Source organism: Festucalex cinctus, chromosome 1 (assembly GCF_051991245.1).
Source record: "Festucalex cinctus isolate MCC-2025b chromosome 1, RoL_Fcin_1.0, whole genome shotgun sequence".
Taxonomy (NCBI): Eukaryota; Metazoa; Chordata; class Actinopteri; order Syngnathiformes; family Syngnathidae; genus Festucalex; species Festucalex cinctus.
The window spans coordinates 25,784,525-25,804,385 of record NC_135411.1 but is presented as its reverse complement, the minus strand read 5'-3'; the positions used below and the strand labels follow the sequence as shown (position 1 = coordinate 25,804,385).

General features: G+C 41.9%; 1 protein-coding gene across 2 annotated transcripts in view; it reads left to right on the top strand.

The window, feature by feature from the left end:
* The first annotated feature begins 117 nt into the window (after positions 1-117).
* ankrd12 (ankyrin repeat domain 12) overlaps positions 118-19,861 on the top strand; it is a 43,324-nt gene continuing 23,580 nt past the window's right edge. Inside the window, exon 1 of one of the 2 annotated variants that reach the window (XM_077525794.1) lies at positions 118-646. The gene's annotated coding sequence lies outside the window, so the exon portion shown is untranslated. The remainder of the gene's footprint in view (positions 647-19,861) is intronic. The other variant, XM_077525795.1, reaches the window with a different exon arrangement.

Genomic DNA, 19,861 nt, shown 5'->3' with positions numbered 1-19,861 from the left:
AGTAAAACGTGAAGCGAGGGAAAAGTTAAAAGTACAGTTTAAGAAAAAAATCCAGAAGGTTCTCCATCGTAACACTAATGACGTCAATGCGCTTCCTTTCTCACCCTCCCCCTACAAAAATTCACATTTGCGCCCTTTAAGCTAGCAGAACGCAACAGTACGGCGATTGTTCTTACCAGCCCAACGTTTTACGCCGAGTAAACGCGGTTAAAAAGCCTTCGCGCGTACTGTGCCGTATTGAACTGTCATCAAGACCACCAAGGACCGAACCCAGCCAACTCCGAGTCAGGGCTGGAGAACCTTTTAAGCTCGGTGTCAAGCTGGAGCTGGGTCACATGGACTCTCACGGACCAATCAGAGGGCCCATGCTGGGTCACGTGTGTCCCACAGGCCAATCAGACGGCCCGCTGGCGTGTTTATGCTGGTCTTTTCTCGGCTGGAGAGGACGAACAAACTGGCTGCGATGTTTTCAAAAGGCGGCGAGGAACGTCACACTGCCGTAGGCTACGGTTAACGTCCGAGCTTTTTCCCCCTTTTTGGAAGCGGGGGCGGGTTGGGTTGGGGTGGGGGGGAAGAGCGAACGAATAACGGTTTCACGTCGAGACACCCACGGGCACTGATGAATCGACGGCGGCCAACGTAAAAGGTAAGGCGGTGCGCTGCTTGTTGTTTATCCCACGGACGGTGAGGCAGAATCGTGCTAGTTGCTGTTAGCCCAGTGTTGAGCGCCAAGCTAAACTGACGTAACGTACGTGTGGGGAACGTCCTTTCATGTCGTCTTACGTAGGAGTGCCACGTATGGTCATTTGTATTCATTAGCACCTACCGTAACTAGCGAGACGGATATCTGGTGAAGTATGGCTGTCATGTAAGGGTGAAATGTCTCCTGGCTGGGTTGAAGTCGTGGAGCTAGCTCAGTTAGCTTCCTAGTTGGGGACGAGAGGAAGGAGGAGGGATGGTGCGGGGGGATACACTGGTGAGGGTATGCGGTGGTGGTGGTGGGGCTTTTGTCTCGGTGAGCTGGGCTTGTTTTGCCCTCATGTTTAACACACGCAAACATACTCGACCTTGTAGTAACATGCTAGCTGTATTCGGAGTGTTATTACAATCGCGGTAATGCCAACTCAGTGGACATTTTAAGGCTCAGGAACACAACCCTGTACTTGTGTTTAGGGTGGGTGCCGACCTATTGACAAATTATAAATTAATATCGTTTTAAATCATTTAAAATACACTACTGGATAACAGGAGTGTGATTTTGATTAGCCAGGATCCTCCCAGGCAGTCAGTTCAGCCTGGCTGTGACATGTTGGGGGTGTGTTGCCTCCTGATACAAAAGGCGCCTGTCTGTTTTACATGGCTGCCAGTCACACAAAACGTCTGCCTGCACTCTTAACTGTCACTTCAGAGGCAATAAAAATGCACAAACCATCAAGGTTGAAAGTAGGGCTGGGCAACATGGCAATTTCGATTTGTTCTGCTTTGCTTATTAAAAAAGAACAAAACAGCAAATTACAATGATATTAATCAAAACAAATTGTTCTGTTTTTTCCTTTATGGAATTTGCTTTATTTCTCTAGACACCAAACAAGCTTTGGCACTGTTTTTCAACAGCATTAGCATCCACAGAAATATTTGTATTTTTTTAGCTAGACCATGAAAATAAGCTCTTCCTTTTGATACGATGTCCCTCTTTGTCAAAACATGAACGTACATCAACCTACTTAAATAAAAATGTTACATATTCAACAGTTCAAAAGCGATACAACACTTATTAATCATTTTCCAGTATTGCATTAAACATTGTGTACAAAGATTATATATATATATGTGTATATATATATATATATATATATATATATATATATATATATATATATATATATATATATATCTCCATCCATCCATCCATCTTCTTCCGCTTATCCGGGGTCGGGTCGCGGGGGCAGCAGCTTCAGGAGGGAAACCCAGACTTCCCTCTCCCCAGCTACTTCAACCAGCTCCTCCGGTGGGATCCCGAGGCGTTCCCAGACCAACCGAGAGACATAGTCTCTCCAGCGTGTCCTGGGTCGTCCCCGGGGCCTCCCGCCAGTGGGACATGCCCAGAACACCTCCCCAGGGAGGCGTCCAGGAGGCATCCGAACCAGATGCCCGAGCCACCTCAGCTGGCTCCTCTCAACGCGGAGGAGCAGCGGCTCGACTCTGAGTCCCTCCCGGATGACCGAGCTTCTCACCCTATCTCTAAGGGAGAGCCCGGACACCCTGCGGAGGAAACTCATTTCGGCCGCTTGTATCCGGGATCTCGTTCTTTCGGTCACGACCCACAGCTCGTGACCATAGGTGAGGGTTGGAACGTAGATCGACCGGTAAATCGAGAGCTTTGCCTTTTGGCTCAGCTCTTTCTTCACCACGACGGACCGATACAGAGTCCGCATCACTGCAGACGCTGCACCGATCCGCCTGTCGATCTCCCGCTCCATCCTACCCTCACTCGTGAACAAGACCCCAAGATACTTGAACTCCTCCACTTGGGGCAGGATCTCATCCCCGACCTTAAGACGACACTCCACCCTTTTCCGACTGAGGACCATGGTCTCGGATTTGGAGGTGCTGATCCTCATCCCAGCCGCTTCACACTCGGCTGCGAACCGCTCCAGTGAGAGCTGAAGGCCCCGGCCTGATGAAGCCAACAGCACCACATCATCTGCAAAGAGCAATGCTGAGGCCACCAAACCGGAACCCCTCCACGCCTCGGCTGCAACCTAGAAATTCTGTCCATAAAAGTTATGAACAGAATCAGTGACAAAGGGCAACCTTGGCGGAGTCCAACCCTCACCGGAAACGAATCCGACTTACTGCCGGCAATGCGGACGAAACTCTGGCAACGGTCGTACAGGGACCGAACAGCCCGATCAAGGGGCCCGGCAACCCGTACTCCCGAAGCACCCCCCACAGAACTCCCCAAGGGACACGGTCGAACGCCTTCTCCAAATCCACAAAACACATGTGGACTGGTTGAGCGAACTCCCACGCACCCGCGAGTATTCTGCCGAGGGTGTAGAGCTGGTCCACTGTTCCACGGCCAGGACGAAAACCACACTGCTCCTCCTGAATCCGAGATTCGACCTCCCGACGGACCCTCCTCTCCAGCACCCCTGAATAGACCTTATCAGGGAGGCTGAGGAGTGTGATCCCTCTGTAGTTGGAACACACCCTCCGGTCCCCCTTCTTAAAAAGGGGGACCACCACCCCGGTCTGCCAATCCAGAGGCACTGTCCCCGATGTCCACACGATGTTGTAGAGGCGTCTCAACCACGACAGCCCCACAACATCCAGAGTCTTTAGGAACTCCGGGCGGATCTCATCCACCCCCGGGGCCCTGCCACCGAGGAGCTTTCCAACCACCTCAGTGACTTCGACCCCAGAGATAGGAGAGCCCACCCCAAAGTCCCCAGACTCTGCTTCCTCAAAAGGAGACGTGTTGGTGGAATTGAGGAGGTCTTCGAAGTATTCCCCCCACCGCTTCACGACGTCCCGAGTCGAGGTCAGCAGCACCCCATCGCCACTATACACAGTGTTAATGGTGCACTGCTTTCCTCTCCTGAGACGCCGGATGGTGGACCAGAATTTCCTCAAAGCCGTCCGGAAGTCGTTTTCCATGGCCTCACCGAACTCCTCCCATGTCCGAGTTTTGCCTCAGCAACCGCCGAAGCCGCGTTCCGCTTGGCCATCCTGTACCTGTCAGCTGCCTCCGGAGTCCGACAGGCCAAAAAGGCCCGATAGGACTCCTTCTTCAGCTTGACGGCATCCCTTACCGCTGGTGTCCACCAGCGGGTTCGAAGATTGCCGCTGCGACAGGCACCGACCACCTTACGGCCACAGCTCCGATCGGCCGCCTCAACAATGGAGGCGCGGAACATGGCCCATTCGGACTCAATGTCCCCCGCCTCCCCCGAGACAAGGGAGAAGCTCTGCCGGAGGTGGGCATTGAAACTCTTTCTGACAGGGGATTCCGCCAGACGTTCCCAGCAAACCCTCACAATACGTTTGGGTCTGCCAGGTCGGACCGGCATCTTCCCCCACCATCGGAGCCAACACACCACCAGGTGGTGATCAATTGACAGCTCCGCCCCTCTCTTCACCCGAGTGTCCAAAACATGCGGCCGCAAATCCGATGACACGACTACAAAGTCGATCATCGAACTGCGGCCTAGGGTGTCCTGGTGCCAAGTGCACATATGGACACCCTTATGCTTGAACATGGTGTTCGTTATGGACAAACCGTGACGAGCACAGAAGTCCAATAACAGAACACCGCTCGGGTTCCGATCAGGGGGGCCGTTCCTCCCAATCACGCCCCTCCAGGTCTCACTGTCATTCCCCACGTGAGCGTTGAAGTCCCCCAGCAGGACGAGGGAGTCCCCAGAGGGAGCGCTCTCCAGCACACCCTCCAAGGACTCCAAAAAGGGTGGGTACTCTGAGCTGCTGTTTGGTGCATATGCACAAACAACAGTCAGGACCCGTCCCCCCACCCGAAGGCGGAGGGAGGCTACCCTCTTGTCCACCAGGGTAAACCCCAACGTACAGGCGCCGAGCCGGGGGGCAATAAGTATGCCCACACCTGCTCTGCGCCTCACACCGTGGGCAACTCCAGAGTGGAAGAGAGTCCAACCCCTCTCAAGAGGACTGGTACCAGAGCCCAAGCTGTGTGTGGAGGCGAGTCCGACTATGTCTAGTCGGAACTTCTCGGCCTCGCACACCAGCTCGGGCTCCTTCCCTGCCAGAGAGGTGACATTCTATGTCCCAAGAGCCAGCTTCTGTAGCTGGGGGTCGGTCCGCCAAGATCTCCTCCCTTGGCTGCCACCCAGCCTACAGTGCACCCGACCCCTTTGGCCCCTCCCACCGGTGGTGAGCCCGTTGAAAGGGGGACCCACGTTGCCTCTTCGGGCTGTGCCCGGCCGGGCCCCATGGGTGCAGGCCCGGCCACCAGGCGCTCGCCAGCGAGCCCCGCCTCCAGGCCTGGCTCCAGAGGGGGGCCCCGGTGACCCGCGTCCGGGCGAGGGAAACGCGTCTCCAAAGTTCGTTTTCGTCATAAGGGTCTTCTGAGCCGTTCTTAGTCTGGCCCCTCACCTAGGACCTGTTTGCCATGGGTGACCCTGCCAGGGGCATAAAGCCCCAGACAACATAGCTCCTAGGATCATTGGGACACGCGAACCCCTCCACCACGTTAAGGTGCCGGCTCACGGAGGGGATATATATATATATATATATATATATATATAACGGATTAAGTATCAAAATTCGAATGTACCATGGGGAACGCCATTATCCTGGTCTCATGATCGTCAATGGGAGTTTGCTGACGTAATTGGCAAGAAAAAGACTATTCGATCCCAAATAATGCGCCAACTCTGTTCAGAGTAAAATCCTCAGCACATCAGTTTTCATGTCATTCCATATGGGGTGGGGCAGTGGAGGTGGGTGGCCACTCCAATGTGGGCTAAAGCGTGCTTAGCACACGACATGTAGCTTAGCTTAGCAGAGTGAAAGTCACCCGGATGTTTACTTCGACTGGCCGGCGGCTGGATCTGCCCAGTTTTATCCGGCTTTCGATTGGAAACAAATCTTTGGCGAGTCCTCTGTTGCTGTACTGTTTTTGAAGAAGTGCTTCTTTGTTCTAAGGCGAAATTACACCTATGATGTCCGCAGTGGGATGCGATAATTCCTCGTTAGTCTCTTTGTTGTTATTTAATGTGTATTTTATGTAGGAATGCACAATATTTATCGGACCGATACAATATCAGCCGATATGGGAAAATATGACCTAATTTTTCATTGGCCCGATATGTATATTTTAGCCGATACAAAGGTCCGATACATCTATAAAAGTCTGTACACTGTTTGCAACGTGAGGACCCTACAATACACCAAGTCGCGCTGCTTACGTCTCGTATAGACCATGTTGCGCTGATTACATCATCTATCACGCCTCTCGCTCTTGTAGACCGGCATCTCAAAAAAAAAAAAAAAAATGGCTTAACTGAAGCTTGGTCCGCCCCACACTGCTGTCTAGACTAGCACGTAGCAATCAACATGTCCTCCTCACCAGTGTGGTGGTTTTTCTCCATAGTAGAAGATCAAAACATTTTCAGCAAGGATTCAAAGAGGGGGAAAGAAGGCTTTTGCTCACCTGAAAATCCTTTATCATGGCAGAGCCGTTTTGAATGAACTTGAAGGAGGCACAGAGGCAGCAGCTAATGTTGCTAGGCTAACGACGCTAAGCTAACAAGCCAGCAGCAACAAATCTAAAGGCGGAATCACAATTACCATCCAGACGACTTTTGGCAAGCACAGAGGAGAGAAAGCGGAGCAGAGCCGTTTTGAACGAACGTGAATGAGGCACAGCTGTAGCAGCTAATGTTGCTATGCTAACAGCGCTAAGTTAAGCCAGCAAGGCAGAAACAACAAATCTAAAGGCAAAGTTAAGGCTTTCATAGCGCTAGACAAGCAGCTGTTTTTTGTTTTGTTTTTGTAGCTGACCCGTTTTTTTACAAGTTAATAGCACATTTGGAGCCACGTTGCATCCTCCGAAGTGGCCACAGCTTGATTGACAAGAATGGACTAACACTACAGTAAGTCTCACCGCAGTTTGGGGTGGGGGTTTTAAGGATGCGTATCATATCTTATTTTATGTTTAACTTTTAAAGCCAAGCCAAGCAGTGAACTAACTATTTAATGCCAGTTACTGTCGGCTGTAACCAAGCCACAACACAACACAACACGCGAATGTAAGCAGCTTGCTGATTTATTTATGTATTTATTTATTTATTTACTTATTTATTTACTTATTTACTTATTATTTTGCAGTCTGTGTTTCCCTCATGGGACCGCGGGAAACAACAAAACCACCCACAAGTGTTGCTGCAATACCAATTTTCTGTATTTACTTTATTTCAATTTTTTTTAAATTAAGGTTGACAAATGTCAACGCATATAATTTTACCAAACGTTCATCTACCTCATCCTCATGCACTATTGCACTTAGGGTTGAATAAATGCATTTCTATTGCATAATGCATACATACATGAATGTTTTGTTTTTCCAGATAAACCAGTTGTAGTTCTGTATTAATTTAAAAACTAACTTTTTATTTTGTGTAATTATCTGTTAGCCATTTCATATAGAAAATACACATTTGAAAGAGACACATTTGTTTGCTGTCATAATCAGAGCTACTAAAACATCAGTTTTTCCATTCCTGGATGAACAAATTGCAGATTATATGAAGGCTATATGGAATATAAAAAAAACAAATTTATCGGTATCGGTATCGACCATACAAAGCAGGAAATTATCGGTTATCGGTATCGGTTGAAATTTTTCATATCGTGCATCACTAATTTTATGCACGCGATATGTCACGATGATCACGACTGTCCGAAATGCCCGATACAGTATTTAACGCAAACATATTCGTAAAAAGTAGGGCTGCACAATATATCGAAAAAATACCAAGATCTTGGCCTATGCAATATGCATATCGCAAAGACATGCAATAAGTTTCATATATAATTTTAGGCTTTTATCTGAATTTGACCAGTCAGACGCTAACTAAAATGTGTTCCGCCATCCAATAGTTGAACATTATCGAGAGGTAATTGCAATTATTTAACGAAGAATACAGTGAATTTGCAAATTTTGCCGCATGAAAAATTGTAGTTCTTTCATTAGATAATAAAAATGTAATTTCTTTAGCTACATGTTAAATATCAATAATATTGATATCGCTATATTCAGCAACTATCACATATTCCATGTTTTTCCAATATTGTGCAGCCCTAATAAAAAGTGCTATAAAATCATAATTGCTCAACATAAATTGTCATTTTCTTTTTTTCAGTGAAGAGTTGAAATTAACCATTTCACAGAATATTTAGCTAGTTAGTTTTTCATAAGTCTTGTGTTCCTTTGACAAAGTAAAATGAATGGTCTTTTTTTTCATGTGCAGTTGACATAGTAACCTCGGTAAAATATTATAAAAAAAAATATGATAGGAAAGTTTTTTTTTTTTTTTTTTTTTTTTTTTTAAGTCATAAAATTAAGCGCCCAGCAGTCAGCGCTACATATGGTTTTGTTTTTAGGCACTAAAACACACAAACAGCGCTTTAAAAAAAAAAGTTATAAATTTATGCATTTTAGTGCCTAAAAACGGACTACGCACTGCTGGGCGATTCATTTTATGACTTCTTTTAAATACATTTCTTATCTGCTTCCATAGTTCAGACTAGAGTAAGGCAAATGCTTAGTTATTTATTGACTAGGGTTGTGTTAAAAAATAATAATAGATTTGGCGATATTGAGATATTACAGCTCGCAATTCTTGTATTGATTCAATATGCAGCAGAATTGATGTTTAAACATTAAATTTTAAGTGTTTGAGTCTTACTTAGGGTTCACACTTTCAGCATGGAAGAATGTTACATTAATGGAACATTAAGACTTAATATTTTTATTTTAACGATGTTTAAACGTGAAACAGATTGTGACCTGTTTGTTAAATGCAGTGTTGAAGTTTCAGATAAATGCATTTTCATACAAATCTTACAGTGTACACATGTACAAGTTTACTGATTAGTATTTTCTAAATTTGAGTTAAAAAAAAATTAAAAAATCACAATCGACTTAAGATTTGTATTGGGATTAATTGGTATCGAATCGTGACCTATAAATTGTGATAGGGATAGAATCGCCAGGTACTAGGCAATTCACACCCCTATTATTGACGTACTCATATGTTGGAAATGTTTCCCAACATGGGTTCTTCCAAGCTGCAAATATTTTACTGAGGTCACTGTGCCAACTTGGGACCAGTGAAAGTGTTTAAATGTGCTGTCACTTGCTATTAAATGCCATAATGCCACTAAAATCATCTCAACAACATTCTAAATAATCAAAAGACTGTATTAAGTAGGAAGACACGATAATGCTATTTCAACATTACATTAAAGTTTTTTAAATGCGCATGTCCACCATTACTAAAAGCAAACCTTTCCCTGTGTCGTTCTGAGACGCTTATGCCTTGGTGTTCACTGCCTTTTAAACCCCAAGAGGCACCTCACCTGCCTGTTAGACTGCTGCTGGGAACTCCCATGACACTGCTGTTCGCTGTCAACGCGGCTGGTTGACACCTTGGAAGCAGGGCGTAAAAAAAATAAGGAACAAAAAGTACACACAAATTGATGCAAATTATATATATATATATATATATAAGACAAGTTGGTAGCTACTTTGGTTTGAAAGTCACGGTCCGGTTCACATTGGGTACAGCAGGGGAACAAAATGCAAAACATAAACATACTTTTCTTCTTTGTAAACAGGAACACATTTAATGGCAGTTAAAAAGAGTGACAACAAATCTGCAAGCAATAAATTCTCAAATGAAGGAAAAATTCTCAATTCTACAATAGGAAAAAAATAAATAAATATATATATATATATATATTAGGGGTGTGAATTGCCTAGTACCTGACGATTCGATTCGTATCACGATTCACAGGTCACGATTCGATTCGATACCGATTAATCCCGATACGAATGGTCACGATTCGATACCGATTAATCCCGATACGAATTTATAAGTCGATTGTTGCGATTTTTTTCCATTCAAATTTAGAAAATACTATCAGTAAATTTGTACATGTACACTGTAAGATTTGTATGAATATATTTATCTAAAACTTGAGGCTTATAACCGTGAGCCACTGTACACAAACAGTTTGCAATCTGTTTCACATTTGAACAGCATTAAAATAAAAATATTAAGGCTTAATGTGCCGTTCATATAACATTCTTCCATGCTCAAGGTGTGAATCCTAAAAAAAAAAAAAAAAAAAAAAAAAAAAAAAAAAAAAAAAAAAAAATCGATTCTGCCGATTATTGAATCGATTCGAGAATCGCGCGATGTAGTATCGCGATATATCGCCGAATCGATTTTTTTTAACACCCCTAATATATATATATATATATATATATTGAGGGCGGGAGAGAAAGAAGGGAAAGATGACACGACACTTATCTACGCACTAGTTATTGTTGTGGTTTGGCATGGTTATGGGCACTTTTTGTTCTTAATAAAGAGTTTGTTGCTAGATTGCCATTTGGTATTATTCATTCTGCAACAGTAAAACACACCACACACATTGAGAGACTTGAGTGTGGGCACCCAAACATTCCTCTGTGACAATACCATACACTTGACAATAAAACCCGTTCTGAAGTGAATCCGAAAATCCTGATTCGGTGCTCACTTTTAACATCCGTTTCATTTCTCTATTAGTCACCGATTTGTGCATAGCACTAGTGTTTAATTAAAATAAGACATTTGGAAACATCTGCTTTTGCTTTGGAAGACAATGACCAAACCAGTAACTGAATCCATTACAAAAAGGTTGGTAAGGACAACAATCAATCCCTTCTCACGTGATACGGCTTAATGCTTCATAAACAGGGATTTGGGGGGGAATGGTTTGCAATTCATTTCAATGCAAAACACACTTTTATTTATCATTAATAGATTAATAATGATTCTAAAAATATTAGATAGCGATAACCTTAATATCAACGCAAAAGGTCTCAAGTCACAAATGAGGAGGGTGCAACAAAACACCTTTTGTGGCTTGCTTTCTGACATGAGCACATGTATGTAAATAAATTCACTATCAATGCTATCATTACCTGCGATTGGCTAGCAACGAGTTCAGGGTGTACCCTGCCTACTGCCCGAAGCCAGCTGGGATAGGCTCCTGCACTCCCTTGTGAGGAGTAAGCGGTTAAGAAAATGGATGGATGGATGTTATCAGACTCATTATACACATAACACCACCACAACACCCATCACAACTAGACAGAGGAAAAATACCACTAAAAATAAAAAAACTCACCCTAATAAATGGTAAATGGCACTTCATTTATATAGCGCTTTTCCACCCTACAAGGCCCTCAAAAGCGCTTTACATTTTGACTACCCATTCACCTACTGATGACGCAGCATCAGGAGTAATTGGGGGTTCAGTATCTTGCTCAAGGATACTTCGACGTGGTTACAATGGCATGGGATCGAACCCACAGCCTCTGGGTTAGGAGACAACCACCATTCCACTGATCCATGCCGCCCACCCCGTACAATGACTGTGCATTACGATTTCCACAATGTTGTTTACATCAGTGCTCCTGGCTCAACAATGCAGTATTATTTGCAGAAGATGCTATACCCCATTGTTGATTTAGACTGGGTATTGCCACCTACCTCACGATAGAGTGTGTGTATCACTATACACGGGGGTTATATATGATATGATACGTACCACGATACATGGCCTTCAAGGCGATGCCTATCCCGACATTATTTTACATACAATTTTATGAAAACAGTCATATGTATTCTCAAATGATATTTTAATTATTCTGGATGCCAATAATGTTTTCTTCTTCTAAGGTTAGCAGCACTTACAGCTAGGGCTGCAACGGTTTCAGATGCTGGTGTACGATTATAATCTCGGAAAAAGAAAAAAAACGCGGCTTTACTGTTATTCATGTAGACATAAAAAAATCACAAGCATTCTTTAAAAATGTAATTTTTAATAACAATAAAGAACTGAAAATACTAAAAAAAAAAAAAAAAAAAAAAAAAAAAAAAAGTTGTCACCTTTAAAAACGAATACAGCAGATTAGACAGAGTATGCCCTTAAACTATGTATAACAAGTGACTGTATGTACCCTCTTTCTTTCATCTTAAAAAAAATATTTTTATCTTTCAATTTCTTTCTTCTCTTGGCCTAATATCTCGTCTTGGCCTAATATCGATTCTGACAACTCCTTATCCACACGTGTATTGTAAACAGGCCCGCAACAGATTTTTTTTATCTTTATTTTTTTTTAACCACATCCCTATTATTTTACAGTTACATTAACCTTTATACATTGTCGAAACAGTGCAATTGTAGCGAACTAATGACTGACCAATCTTGGGTCCACGTTGTCAGCGGGCTTATCATTGACATGGTAGATGAGTGGTTAGCACGTCCGCCTCCCAGTACTGACGGAAGTTCGAATCCGGGCTCCGGCCTTCCTGCGTGGAGTTTGCATGTTCTCCCCGTGCCTGTGTGGGTCTTCTCCGGGTACCACATTCCAAACACATGCATGGCAGGTTAATTGAGCACTCCGAATTGTCCCTAAGTGTGCTTGTGAGTGTGGGTGGTTGTTCGTCTCTGTGTGCCCTGCGATTGGCTGGCAACCAGTTCAGGGTGTACCCCGCCTACTGCCCGAAACCAGGTGGAATAGGCTCCAACACCCCCGCAACCCTTGTGAGGCGTAAGCGGTCAAGAAAATGGATGGATGGATACCTGATTTTGACTTCATGGTGATGCCGAGTGTCAGAGCTATATATAACAATACAGTACAATATTATGGCAAGAGTGCACTGAGGCGACTGGTCATTTCTTTGGACAAAGCTAAGCCACACTTTTGTTTGGTGTGTGTGTGTGTGTGCGCACTTATTCGTTAGTTCCACTGCCTTCATCTTCAGGTGGGCACTCGGCCACTTTTGTGCTGAAAATGTCCTCTTGTGTGGCAAAAATCCGAACTGCATACTGTAGCCTCTGCCTGTAGCACGCAGAATGCATGATCTTCATGATTGTTTACTATCATAGTTCTTGTTTGTTTTCAATCTAGTAAAGTCCTTAAAAAATGAACACAACCGAATCTGTGATATGTATGTAGTTGGTGTGGGACAAAATATTGATTCTGTGATATATTTTATGTCACTCCTGCTCAGAATAATTATCGTTAAACCAACATCAAATACCGGTATCAGCAAGTTTTCCCTATTTGAGAAATCACAATGCATTTTAGATGTTTTTCGACACAATTTATCATTCAACTCTATATCATTAACATTAGCAAAATGTCACAAAGATATTGTGTGGTGAGTAACCCACCAATTTCAGGCCCTACTGTGTTACTGTTAAAAAAAATGTAGGAACAAATTAAACATACATCTGATTCTTTTGTATTGATACTGTTTTGCAATACCATAACATCGACATTTTATCCTACTCCTGTTAACCTTTTAAAGGCAACTTAGTCATCTCTCAGTAGGTTTGTTTGCATCTGAAAGGTTTTGCTGCTGTAGCTATGCCAGTTTTGTCGGCTATTGACATTAATAGTTTTAATTCAGTAAACTGAAATGATTATTAGCCCAATTGCTAACTTCACACATTAATAGACAGCCAAAGGATCAGTGTCCATCCATGTGCGCTGGAATATCAGATGTATCATGAATAACTTGCTCAAACCTGCGTCCTGTATGTGTGTACAGTATAACCTGGATGCTATATGAGGATAATATAGCCGCCAGACCGGAAGCTTCTTAAGTTGGAAAATAGCCCATTGACCAAGGGATAATTACGTAAGGATCTACAGAAGGAAATTGATTTAATTGTGAAGAAGAGAAAAAGTATATGTGTCCATTTATTTTCCACTTAGATTATTACATATTGTGTTATACTTGTAGATCGTCACTAATGTGTTTTAATATACCAAGTGTGGAGAGTCTCTGGTAATTGTCATGTTTTGATTAGTTAAAGAGCAGCTACAAGTTAAGATGGTTTGAATGTAAAATATGAAAACATATACATTTATTATAGTTTATGCAAAGAAACCTAAACAGGAGATTCATAACTGACCGGGCAGTTCATATATGCACACATTCTATAAAGCAGCTATCATGGTCTGAAGCAGCCATTTTTTTTTTTTTTTTTTTTTTTTTTTTTTTAAACTCATTTACGCCATACCAGTTAACTTAAGGGGTGGGGAAAAAAAAGTAGTGCACGAGACCGGAAAAGGACACCAAATTCAATGGACAAGTTTAGGGTACAAGAAGAACTCTCAAGGATCCATGCTTAAAATTGAACAGGAAGTCTGTCATTTTAAGTTTAACTAGCTATTTCTGGCATATTCCATGGCTTGTTTTGGCAAGCTCATAATTCGTCCAAATGAGCCCCAATTTTTGTGATGCTAAATTGTGAAGCTTACTGGCCCTCAACATCTTTTTTGTTTTTTGTATTACCCTGAATATGAGTTGGCATACATATAATAACACTTTTAAATGGTAACCTTCATCAGACCCCGATGACATCACCATTTTTCTGGAATACATTTTGAAAATTACACAAAGCTTCTCATTAAAGCAGCAGAGCACATGCCAAGATTGAGCGTTTCGAGAGCATGTGTAGAGGCCTCACATGTGCGTTGAAGTGGGAGGAGTGTGTCGATTACACAACATGGACTCGTAGTGCTCACTGGCGGATGAATGTACACTGCTGAGTGTTGTTGTTTTTGTCGCGCCTCGTGCAAAATACCGCCACGCAGACATGTTGCCAACTTGCTATGTTAAATGGCTTGATCATTTGACAGACTGCACGAGTACAGTATAGTAATGAAACAACACATGCCTGGAAATACTACACCAGTGTTTGCAAGCTTGGTTATCCTGGTGATAATTTTTAAGTACTTCAGGTATGGATTTTTTTTTTAGGCCAATGTCAATTTTTAGCACAAAATAAATACAGTTGACTGATGAATAGGCTGATTTATATAATGCATAAGAGATTTTTTATTTATATATATATATATATATATATATATATATATATATATATATATATATATATATATATATATATATATTAGGGGTGTGAATTGCCTAGTACCTGACGATTCAATTCGTATCACGATTCACAGGTCACGATTCGATTCGATACCTATTAATCCCGATACGAATTTATAAGTCGATTGTTGCGATTTTTTTCATTCAAATTTAGAAAATACTAATCAGTAAGCTTGTAGAGTGTAAGATTTATATGAAAATGTATTATTTATTTATCTGAAATTTCAGTCTTATAGAGGTTGTAATCTGTTTCATGTTTGAACAGCATTAAAATAAAATATTAAGGCTTAATGTTCCGTTCATATAACATTCTTCCATGCTCAAGGTGTGAATCCTTAAAAAAAAAAAAAAATCGATTCTGCCGATTATTGAATCGATTCGAGAATCGCGCGATGTAGTATCGCGATATGTCGCCGAATCGATTTTTTAACACCCCTAATATATATATATATATATATATATATAAATATATATATATATATATATATATATATATATATTTATATATATATTTATATATATATTTATATATATATTTATATATTTATATATATATATATTTATATATATATTTATATATATATATAAATATATATATATAAATATATATATATATAAATATATATATATAAATATAAATAAACCCTCAATGCATTTCAGTGGGTGTCAATTTGCAGGCCAGCCTGGTCTCCATTACCTGCAGTGGGGGTCCACTTTAAAGCTACTGAATGCACCCATTTTGTACCAAGTTGCACCCCTGGAATATTAGAAAATAAATTAGTGCTCGACAACCGCTTCACTTGAAGGACACAGAATTGGGTGGCTTGTCATTGACTAGACTTGTCATAACAGGAAGCACAAAATAGACTCAAGTCCCATAGCTGAAATTTAACAGGAAGTCGGCCATTTTGCTTTGAAGCAGCCGTTTCACACTCAGCTGCACCTCGTTGAAGGTTACAAAAAAACAAAAAAAACAAAGACCCATTACACCAGTTCTTCCAAGGACATGAAATTGGGTTGACATGTCTAACTAACATAATGGGATGCACAAAAAAAGTCTCAAGGACCCACGCCCAAATTGACAAGTTGGTCATTTTGACTACATACAAAACATGCAATATACACATTTCAAGTGACTGGTCGAGAGAAAAGACTTCTAATTGCTGAGGTGATTGTTCTTCTGATAGATAAATTGACTTTTTGGATGGCTTTAGTGTTAAAATAGGAAAAAGAAAAAGTTAGAAAAAATTTGCCCCCACTACCAGTTTCACTGGGATTGGTATGAAATTGGATTGATGTGTCTATCTCAAGAAGAATCACCAGAAAAGTGGACTTTGGCCATTTTGGACAAATACCAGGGGCTCTTATTTTACAATACAATTAAGGGGTTAATATTAGAGCTGGGAATCTTTGACTGTCTTACGATTTGATTACGATTTATTTTTTGTCTACGATTCGATTCAGAATCGATTTTCGATTCCAAATTATTTGATTGACAAATGATTTCTGCTTCAATTTACAGATATGCACAACATTGTCATAATTTACTCCAGTCTGCTTTGCAAGACAAAATGACAAATAGAGACATTAGTGTCTTCTTTTTTTTGTTGTTGTTGTTGTTGAAACATTTATTAATTTTGTATTGTAAGTGCCTTTTTCCACAAAAACAGCATGTGGGCTACAACTGTCTTTTCCCCTTCTTCTTTATTTTTAATTTAAATAAAATCGATTTTTGGATATTAATATCGATTCGATTCATAAATGAGAATCTCGATTCTTTTATGACTCGATTTTTTGGCACACCCCTAGTTAATATGTAGGTCGCTCATGGCGTGAATTTCTGATGATCATTTCAAAGATACGCCATAAAAACGGTGCGAATGACAAGATGAAGGAAGATGTTCTTATTTTGATACTTAATCGGTTTAAAAGAAAATTCAGGGAATAAGATGAGATATTTGCACTTGTAGTCTTTATACACAATGCCTAATCCAATACTGGAAAATGAGTTATAAGTCTTGTATCGCTTTAAAGTGGTGGCCTCACATCTCCAGAAACATATCCACTTGGTATTTGTGTTTTACTGCATTAGATACACTCGTGTTTCTTATTCAACCAATCAGATCTGCAGCGGAACTTCCTCGTGTGGACTGCAAATGCTTCTCGGGTCATGTGAGCTTGCCTCGCTCAGTACAAGGACACGCCCCACGCCTAGGTCCTAACCTTTTCTCTAATACCCTACTATCCGCCAGGCCCCCGCCGCCCCCACCCCTCCTTTTTAACCCATAATCTCCAGCAAAGGCCTTATTGTTCTTGACCAACGCTTGCATATCTGATCATTAACCTACATTCACAGTGGCTGCACTCACCTTCTTTAGCTTCCTTTTGCTGTGATAGCCATCATTTTGGAAGTACTGGCTATCAATGTTTTCACAAAACATCTATACACGTTACCCATTATACCAGGGGTCTCAAAGTTTGGTCCTCGAGAGCCCCTATCCAGCCTGCTTTCCATGTCTCCGTCCTTCAGCACAGCTGAATCTAATGATCAGCTAATCAGCAAGCTTTGCAGAAGCCTGATAACGATCCCGATCATGAATCAGGTGTGTTAGTGGGGAGAAACATGGAAAACAGGCTGGATAGGGTCTCTCGAGGACCGAACTTGGAGACCCTTGCTTTATACAGTATGTGCAAATGCAATATCATCCTTCAGCATCTTTGAGTAGTCAGGCTTTGGGGAAATTAGGGTTTTACAGCAACACTATCAACACAATAACATCAAATATCCTCCAAAAGTATGTAATTAAATATCTACGTACTGAAGTGATTTTGAACAAAAGCAAGAAGAGTGTTGTATACTGTATAGCAAAAAACAATACATTAAGGCTGAGTGATATGGCTTTTGATAAAACCTCAGATTTTATTCCCCAACATTTGATTTCCAATTTTAATTAATACCCCTACAACAGTTAATGTTGATTATTTACATGAACAAGAAGCAGCTGTAGTAAACACAATAGGCAGTAGAGGGGAAACATTCTGGTAACTTAAGTTGGAGTGGTCCTGTAACTATATGATAGCGTAAACGTGAGGCTGGTATCTTTGGGCGGGAATTATCTCTGCAGTTTGGAAGTATTTGGAGCATTTTGCATGTAAGTGAGAGTTCTGTTCATTTCAATACAAAGCTATATTTATATTCCACACTTTCCTGAACTGGGACTTAATTTGTATTTGTGACTGAAAGTGAAGCTGCATCACAGAAGTCGAGTTAAGTGCTTTAGTTTGACTTTTCATCTCTTATCATCATACAGCTGGATTCAGTTTGTTTTGCTACACTTGGCTTGTCGGTGGAGGTTTTTGTTGTCAGGCTTCACTGACCTTAATGTTCCTCTCTTCTGATTTGTGTTCATTTGTTTAGATAGTTGATGCAGTATGTTCTCTTGAAAGAAAGATTTATTTACTTCAGCACCACGGTCAACGTCATCAAATCACAATGAAGTGACAACATGACACCATGAACTGTCAAGGGTTCTTGGCGGTTATGCCTTTTGTCATCTGGAACGACACCATCTTTCCTCTCCCTCTTCCCAGCAACTCAGCAGGCCAAAAGACTTTTGGAACCCAGGCCATATGCTCTGGTTTCTCTCTGTCTGGTTTTAGGATAGTCAACAGTGGACAGACGCCTGAAGGCCCGAGAACCACGCAATGGAATCATTGATGCCTCGACATCCGTTTGACCAATTTACATGCAATTTGTTGGACATATGTAACATAACAGTATTCACGAAAGAGTCTCAAGAACCCATGCCTGAAATGAAACAGAAAGTTCACCATTTTGGTTTGAAGCAGTCATTTCGCACAGTCGCACCTCTTGGGAAGCTAGAAAAAAAAAATCCCTAACATAAGCTTCATTCACAAATGAAATTGTGTCGACAAGCACATAACAACAATACGTAGGACAAAGTCTGAAAAGACCCATGCCAGAAATTGAAGAAGCTGGACGTTTTGGTTTGAAGCAGCCATTTTACACTGTCAGCTATTCTGGAATGGTAGCTTAAATTAGCACTGACACCAGTTTCACCAAAGGACATGAAATCTGGCGGGCACCTTTTATTTTTTTTCTTTAAATTTTGAAGGGAAAATACCTGGAGGGTTATATTTATTGTTTAATGTGTGCTCACAGTGTGAAAACCTTCGTGTCACACCTGTACATGTTAAAAAGCTCAATGCTAAATAGACCAGGCCAGATGCTAAATATAATAATAATGATAATAAAAATAATAATAATACGATAATTGAAATTGAAACATTCGTACCACCGATTCGAAATGTTACCACAGTTTATTGGTAAAGCACTCTTATCACTATTTGTCCAGGGTGACGCTTTGCATTCTCCTCTGATGTGCCATTTAATCACAATTCCTTTGTCATCTTGACAGCATGTCTAGTGAAAACACACATTTTAAACAACTCGTCACTGGCGTTGGCCTGAAGCTCTGAGTGCCGTCACGCTATAGGGGTGTCTGGATGGATCTCTGCGAGCCTTTGTTGCTGCCCCGGCCCCTCTTTCTCCCTCACTCTCCCCTCTAGTAATCAGGTTTTTTTTTTTTTTTTTTTTTTTTTTTTGCGCCTGCCTTTGTCCTGCTCCTCATTAGAGAGTCAGTGGTGGAGGAGGGGGCGGTGACTGGGAATAGATGCGAGCCCCCACCCACCCCATCTCTACCTCTACGCCATCATTTAGCCTGATGCCATACAAGGCTAGAACCATGTGATGGGCTGTTTGTTGTCACAGGAAGTGTGCTGCGCCCCCTGTGTTGTCGTCACTATCGCGATATTACATTTTTGTAAAGTGGATGGAATGGTTTTTCTTTGTGCCACATGTATGGTGCACAGTGTCGTCGACGCTACTGCGGCTGCTCGTTCCTCTGCTGCGTGTCAGGCCCCCGTTGCTATTCTTAGCTCTCGCCCCATGCTGCAGTCGCAAGATCAGGTTACTACACTGGATGTGCTTCTCATACAGCTGCGCCAACCCTACAAGCTTCCCGAATACCTCCAGCATGGTGCCATGCAGCGGAGCTTTTCTATTAGCAGCATTATCTCCGTCAAGGACCACACGTATACCACTCAGAGCTGTC